The sequence below is a fragment of the Seriola dumerili genome, unplaced genomic scaffold, assembly GCF_002260705.1.
Source record: "Seriola dumerili isolate Sdu_G_001 unplaced genomic scaffold, Sdu_1.0 BDQW01000149.1, whole genome shotgun sequence".
Taxonomy (NCBI): Eukaryota; Metazoa; Chordata; class Actinopteri; order Carangiformes; family Carangidae; genus Seriola; species Seriola dumerili.
The window spans coordinates 951,236-959,011 of NW_019174404.1; the positions used below are offsets into that span (position 1 = coordinate 951,236).

Sequence of the window (7,776 nt, forward strand, 5' to 3'; positions counted from 1 at the left end):
GTCCTGAGGGTCCCATGGGTGGTGCAGAAATCATGGAGGAGTGCTATCACATTGTTTCATTAGGACGAGGACAAGACAAACCAGGCAGTCAGATTATATGCCATAGCTGTTTTAGCACAGGATAATGATGAAGGCTTATTTTCTTGACAAAATTCATAAAATCAGTTATTCATAGGGTGAAGTCCAAAAGTCTGAGACCATGTGTGCCGCTTTCAGCAGCAGGATCGGGAGTAAAAGGGACAGATCAGGAAGTGAAGGCATCAAAAGTCATGAAACTAAGAAGGGATGGGAAGAAATGAACTGGGACAACACAGAAGGTGAAGAATATTTCACTCCTGACTCACCTTCTTCACACATAGACCCAAACTGATTGAAGGAGGACACCACTAAAAGATGAGTAAATGTGATGGATCAGGACAAGACAGGGACAAAAGTAAAAAAAAAAAAAAAAAAACTGGGATGAGGCGGGGAAAAATAAATCCTGTCTCACCCTCAACCCGCCACAGACCTAAACTGATAGAAGGAGGACGCCTTGAAACCTGGAACAGGAGGGAAAGTGATGGGGTTAAAAGTCATTCATCTAGGAATGGTTGGGGAAAAAAATCATTTGGACTGAGAAGGAAGGGAAAAATTTCGTAATTCATCTCCCTCTGTTCCCCACACACACAAAGAGACGGTTATAAAACCCAAAACAGGATCGGGAGTAAAAGTGATGGATCGGGAAAAGACGGGGACAAAGGTCACGGGACCGGGTTTGGACGGGACCCAAACTGATAGAAGAAAAACCTCTGAGGTCCCACTGAACAAACAAGTATGGCTATGGGAGATTATTAGTATTCTGTTAAAGATGTGGCCAGTGATAAATAAAATGGAGGCATTTGTTTGAGTTTTGGAGGGTACACATACTGTGCCCAGATGTTTCTTATTTGTTGAATAATGGTGGTGGAGAAATTAAAGGAATATGGAGGAGGCTCCAGAGATTCTCCCCGGTAGAAATTATGGGCTCAATAACTCCTAGATACACCGCTGCACCCATTCACCTTGTTGATTTGGAATAAATTGTATAGTGAATCATAAAGGCCTGGACTGTGGCCAGCTCTGGCCAGTGCTGAAAAAGGCATCAGTCAACAGTGTAACCTGTGATGTGTTCAAATAAGGTCGCAGCCATTTTCAAAGATATTTTCAAAGCAATTACTAACACATAGGTGACAGGCATGCAGCAGCCCACACACACACACACACACACACACACACACACACACACACACACGCACAGGTAATTATTAAGCTGCCATTACAAATGAATGGTATCTACCGTGTTTCCTCAAATAAACAGACATCACATGCATGACATATACGTGATAAAACAACTAGTTTTAATGCTTCTTTACCTCTCAACCTCTTACACATGAAGGATAGTGTTTCAGGATGTTGCACGTCGCTCTGATGAGAATTCCCATCACATGTTTACAGCTTTAATCTCCTTGAATGTTTGCAGTTATTGGGCAGCATGAGACATGACAGCTGTCATCCAACATATCGGAGGCTCTCACTGTGAAAGGTAATGGCCAGTAAGGAGAAAATTGGACAGGTTTGCTTTTAGAGTGGATTCAACCTGCCCAAACTGACGCAACCGACACCGGGGGCCGCCCCTGAGTGACTGCAGCTTAGTGAGAGATGACATGACAAGCACATAGTGCTTTCTGCTGCACATCCCTGGTGTCATAAGTGACCCACTTTCCTCCCTCTAATTGCAATTCCCTCTTTAAAACTGTATCACTATGCACAAAGGAGGATTCAACATGCACCTACAGTCTGCAGCGGCTCACACACAATGCGAGGGGAATTTGTCTTTATTGTCAAAGACGTGGATCATGTTCACTGTGTACTATACATAAAAACATATATATTTACACTGCTGTTCACCATACACACCCCTGCTCATACATTTACATTAAGTGAGCTGTGTACCAATATCGTGGTCACATCCTGTGAATAAAGTGGCCCACATGGGGGACAGTCACAGTCACACCCGCTTCTTCTCCACAAATGTTTACCCATGTTTACAGTAAGAGCTGCGACATATAACCACAACATTATGGTAAATACATTCATGCATGTTCCATTTTATTGTGATACTCTCTGGATAACAACATGCACAGGCTGCAGCAACAAAAGCTAACAGTGAATCTTCTGCCCAGATTCCCATTATTTACAACCTGTACTGACGTTTTCGTCTGGTCTAGTTCAGGTGACAGATCCCCACATGCATCAAAACTCCTGGTTCATACCATGTGGTCTGGTGTGGAATCTGCCCCATTAAACAACTTATCATTGCACGATGGATTGTGGGATTCTGCCGGACTACAGAGGAAGTCATACAAACGTAGGCAAGAGAAAGCTGCGTTGCTTTGACTTGTTCGTGCATCCAGACAATGAATTCGGCTGCAGTGTGTTTTTCATTCACGTTCCACTGGAACAGACTGGCGGAAAAAAACAAAAACAAAAGAGTGTGAAAACAGGAAAGATCCCAGAGGAAAAATGTACTGCTCAAAGCTTCTTCTTCTACAGCTCAGGAGACAGAATTGAGATTTTCATTTCAGCCTCATTTTAGTTTCTATTTTGCCTGATATGTTTCTTGTATGCTTCTACGACGCCACCGTATATAAACTAACCTAAGGTAGGTGAGGATCGCCTCTTCATTTTAAGACACAATGAGTTGCTGAATTCTGTCCCAGTCCTCCCACAGAACTGGAGAACGTCAGAGAGTCAGGGTTGGAGGCCTCCTTGCTTGGACATGCCTTTTCAATTCTGCACACAAATTTTCTATTGGATTGAAGTCGGCGCTTTGTGATGGGCCACTTCAAATGCCCCTGACCACTTGCGACCAAGCTTTAACTTCCCCGGCTGATGTTTTGAGATGTTGCTTCGATATGTGCACCAGTCCCTCAAACAGTTGTTGGACAAATTACTTGGGTCATGCACAAATTAGACGCCCTGACAAATGTGCCAAAGCTATAGATAACATGAAATCTGTGGAGTTTTATGTAGTTTATGTAAACTTCTGACTTCAGCCGTACATGAGGGGTTGAGATGAAAACATCAAGTCTGAAGGAGAATTCAGCGAGTGCTTGCGGAGAGCTCTGTCTGAGCTCAGTGTGACGTGTATGAATTTGTGAAACTAAAGATGAGAATAGATCGAGTTCATGGAGAGAATTCCCTGATTTCTCTGCTTGAATCAAAAAGAGGCACAAAATTTGAGAAAATCTGAGAATTATTTCAGGAGATCTCATTTGAAACTTGGGAGGAGAGTAATTTGAGATTTTGTGAGTCTTTTTCTCCTGGAGAAAAAAACTGAGAGACGGGAGAAATAAGATACAGTCTCGTTTTGGTTTCTCTCAGATCTCGTAGATGTAGGGGAAATAAATTAAACACTTTTGAGATCTCTTTTCTGGTTTTCATTTTTCTCTGGGATGCTGTTATTAACTGATATGAAGGGAATGCTTCTCATTCTAAAAGGCCTTTTCAGACTTGCTGTAAATTCATGTGAGTGAATGCTGCATGCTTTCTCCTGGGTCCCAACTGCAGAACTGGGTGTATCAACCAATTGCTAAGTGGCTGGCAGAGAGAAAACCTCCCACACTTCCTGTTTTCCTGCTGGGCCTCACTCACAGGGGGATTCTCCACAAATGAATAATACATCTTCTCCATTTAATTTGGAAAGCAGCAGTAATGAAGCACTTTTGCACAGTATTTCCCCACTCTGGGCTCTCACATGCCATAAGCACTGCGTGGTTGAATGTGGAGCTGTTAATGGACTGTGGTAAACTGGCGTAAGGGCAAAAAAAAAAGCTAGAGTCACACATAATATTCATATTTTAAAGGGGAGCCAATTGACTGATTTATTTAGGCAAATGAGCTCTGAGTGTCGGCAGCCTGAAGATCAGAGGAGCAATCTTGTGACTTAAAGATCGCAGGCTTGAATCCAATAAGCAGGGAAAGAGACTCTGTCCAAATCAGTAGCGACTCAAAAGCTTTTGATACGTGATGCTGTGGGGACAACTCAAGTTGGCGCTCACACGTTTCTGTTGATTTCCAGCACAAAAGAGAGACATCAGTGTCATTCTGAAGTAGCATTTTAAGTTTTAATTTCATTTTTTAATGTTATCACTGAATGAAATGACTGTGTGCGTGATGTGGAAGGTGACGTTTAGGAGATTGTCAGCCTGTTTTAGCTCATTGCGTCGGTTTAATAGCACATTTAGCGGATGGTTTAGTTATTTTCAGCAAATTTCAGCTTTAATTATCTGACTGTACATCACCTGCCTCGGACTAAATAACAGAAAAGACACAGTTAGCAACTAGCTAACGAGGAAACTGAAACTTCTCAGTCTGGTTCCAGACCTCGGAATCACCACCCTCATCTCCAATTTGTTGAGCGACTCGAACAGACCTGGTGGTGTGTTCACTGACTGCTATTGTTAGAAAAACAATTGATCAATCAGAGCTTTACAGGTGATATTAAAAACGGCAATATCAATAAAAAAAATAATGACAGATTAATGGCCACAAACCAGGAACAAGCGTGGATGTGATCAGCATGACGCTACAGTCGACTTGTATAAATAACAATCTATTCCATCAGCAATCAGTCTTTTGATGAATTCAATTTCTTTCTCTTTAATGCCATATTATTCTTGTCCTATTTGTGTCACGTTATTTAATCATATTCTTGGTTCTGATTGTTTTCTTTCTATAATAAAAGTGTATATATTTCCTTTAAGTTTTCTTTCTTTTAAAGTTGTTAGGCTCCTGTTGTTAAGGCTTTTTAACCTGCTCTGTGCATCATACATCTTTATTTATCTATTTTATCTCATTATTTTAACTTTGTATATCCAAATAAATAAACTGAAACAGCAAAGCAAGCAGATTCTTTCCTAAATGAGAATACCACTCTCTACATTCTGATATATTGATATACTTGAACTTATAACAAACAGCTTGATCAGAATAGTTTGAACCCAGTCTAAACCTGCCTCCGCCTCCTGCACAGTTATCAATGATGCAAACAGTGTGAGGAGCAGGGTGAAGCAGTAAGGGAGTGTTCTCGTAATAAAGGGGTATGACCCATTAAACCCTCCAGGCTTGAGTAAAATAGAGTGACACAGAGTCCCACTGTAATTTTACCATAAAAGAGTCAGCCATTCTCAGATGTAAATTTATTGAGGAGGTCGTAACGTTTTACAGCTGGTACTCTGTAAAAGATATGATCACATTTGCTCAGAGCTGCAGCGATTATGATCCTGGATGATATGTTTTACCACGGACGAGCCTTAACCTCTCTGCGATTATTTTTAATCACTGTTAAAATTGCGATTAATGACCAATTGCTAGCAGTAAAGGAGCAGAAGGTTTCCTGCTTGATCAGAATATGAAGATGTTTTACTGATGAGTTTGCAGTTCGAGGCGGAAGTGTTTTGTGTGTCATACGGTGGCCCTGAGGGCTCAACGCACTGCAAGTAGCACAGACGACGACGGAAGTGTTGCCTCAGCCCACGAACCCTCACAGACTTAATTGACGTCGCCTGAGCGCGAGCGGCCGCGACGGCTCAAAACTGGAGGAATGTGACATTTATGGCACATCACGTTACTTTGCTTCGTACAGTTGTGCGTTTGGGATGTTTTTATTTTACATTTTTTTATTCCCTCCCTTCACTTCCTGTTTGTAAACACAATAGTAATGTTGGACTTTATCTTCATGTCATCACAGGACCAATAACTACACACAGTCCTGGTTCTGAATCAGCAGGGAGCTCTGTGTTTGTACCGACATGTAGACCTTTCTTCTTCTATCTTCTTCTTCTTTTTTATGGTGGTTGTTTACGGTTTTGTTTTTTATGCTTCTGGGCGTCCCCCGGTAACGACAATAACTGCGTTTTTTAATGTCACAATGCTATGAACTTTGGGTGATTCCCTCAGGCGAAGTCTGCAGATATGTTGACTTAAGGAAAGCGTGCATAAAGAGCTCGAAAATGTCTGCTGGAGAGTCCTCATGAGCCCGATGGTTCGACAGTGGGATCCGACCTCATGGACTCACCGGGAACGCCAGTGTCCGTCTGTGCTACTTGCAGCGTGTTTCTGTATGTGGTTGCGTTGCGTTATCTGCAGCACGAGACGCAAATCGATGATGCTTTCTGAATTTGTTTGTGTTTTGTCCATTTGCATGTGCTTTCTTAAGCTGCAGTGCGTTGAGCTCTCAGGGCCACCGTAGTTGCAAGTAGCCATTCACAGCGTCTCTGAGAGGAGGGAGAGTATGAAAATATCTGTCTGTCTGTCTGTCTTTGATTTAAATAATGGAGAAAAATAATAAGACTGCCTTCTGTGCAGAGGCAGATGGCATCGTGTTTGCTATATAATCCCCCCTAAGTCGCTCTCAGAGCATCGGGAGCATGTGGCCTTTTTCAGTCTAGACTACTTTATCACTTAGCTTATTTACAGATCAAGAAATCAATTTTTGGGGGGAAAAAACGAAAAAGAACCAAAGAGAAAAAACAAAAAATCAAAGATATTAAAGTCCTTGTTTTCATTTCTTTCTGGGAAGTTGTTATTTAGTCGGATATTTCCCCCGCAGACAGCGCTGCTGCCTTTTCACTGAAAATGAGCAGCAACAGCAAACATGCAGAGGAATCACACTGTGGAAGGAGCTTAATTAAGGAATGACTGACTTATATTTGCAGTTAATTGACAGGCTATACCTATGGAGAGCAGGCGCCTCATATAGATTGGTGGAAATGTGAGAAAGACATTTTCTTTTTCAGGAGCTGGGGAGAAAAAACATGAAATAAATGGCTTGAAATTGGAAATCTAACGCGATTTGAGATGCTAAGAGGGAACATCTCTCTTCTGATGCTTGATAGACGGGATGAGCCTGAGAGGGGAAAATGCATTTCTCTATCTGTATGTGCCTATATGGGTGGTGTGTGTTTGCACAAGGAAGGGGTGTGTATTTAAGAGAAATCCAGGTATAATTTGCAGAATTACAGCAAAGAACCAACATGAAGAAATGATGATTATTACATCTGAGCTCGCCTACATTCTGCGCTTCAAACATATAATCTTCCTCCTACACCAGCAGTGAAGAATGCAGAAATTTACAGATCACTCAGATCTGTTGTGACACCTAATACGAGTGGCGTTTCGCTGTTATCGCTGAGCATTCCTCAACCTCCCCTCTAATAGAAACTCCACTTAGCTTTTGCCTGTGAGAGGAATATTTGAAATTCGAGGGATGTATGCATGACAGGGAATAGAAATGATGTCTAATGTATATGAATGGGAGCCATGGCGTTCAGGTATTTCACGCCGCACACCCTGACAGAGGCTAAAGTGAATAAGTTGTCAACTTGCATTGAAATTCATACTGTATCCCTGGCTGGAGCTGAGCCCATTTTCTCCACTGTGCTCTCGCCATGAGCCGTACAATAGTCGGGGAGACGTCTAATGAGGCAGGAGAAAAAATATTAAGAGAAAAATCCTTAAACTCAAAGAGTTGGCATATTCAAGGGCCAGTCTCAATGAGAAAATCCTCTGTTGGAGCGTTTGGGGCTGGTGGGTGGGAGAGAACAAAACGCAGGAAGAAGAAAAGATTGAGTGACTGAGATGGGCTGTGACAGTGTCAGCTTTGGTCTGGTCAGGCTGCACGGATGATGAGCGAATACGAGGGCGAGCTAGGAGAAGAAAGGCGGGGAGGGAGGTGTGGAGGAGGCGGGGGAAGGG

General features: G+C 42.3%; 1 protein-coding gene across 1 annotated transcript in view; it reads right to left on the bottom strand.

The window, feature by feature from the left end:
- Positions 1-2,121: 2,121 nt before the first annotated feature.
- ap5s1 (adaptor related protein complex 5 sigma 1 subunit) overlaps positions 2,122-7,776 on the bottom strand; it is a 13,873-nt gene continuing 8,218 nt past the window's right edge. The window contains exon 4 of the mRNA XM_022750637.1: positions 2,122-2,483. The gene's annotated coding sequence lies outside the window, so the exon portion shown is untranslated. The remainder of the gene's footprint in view (positions 2,484-7,776) is intronic.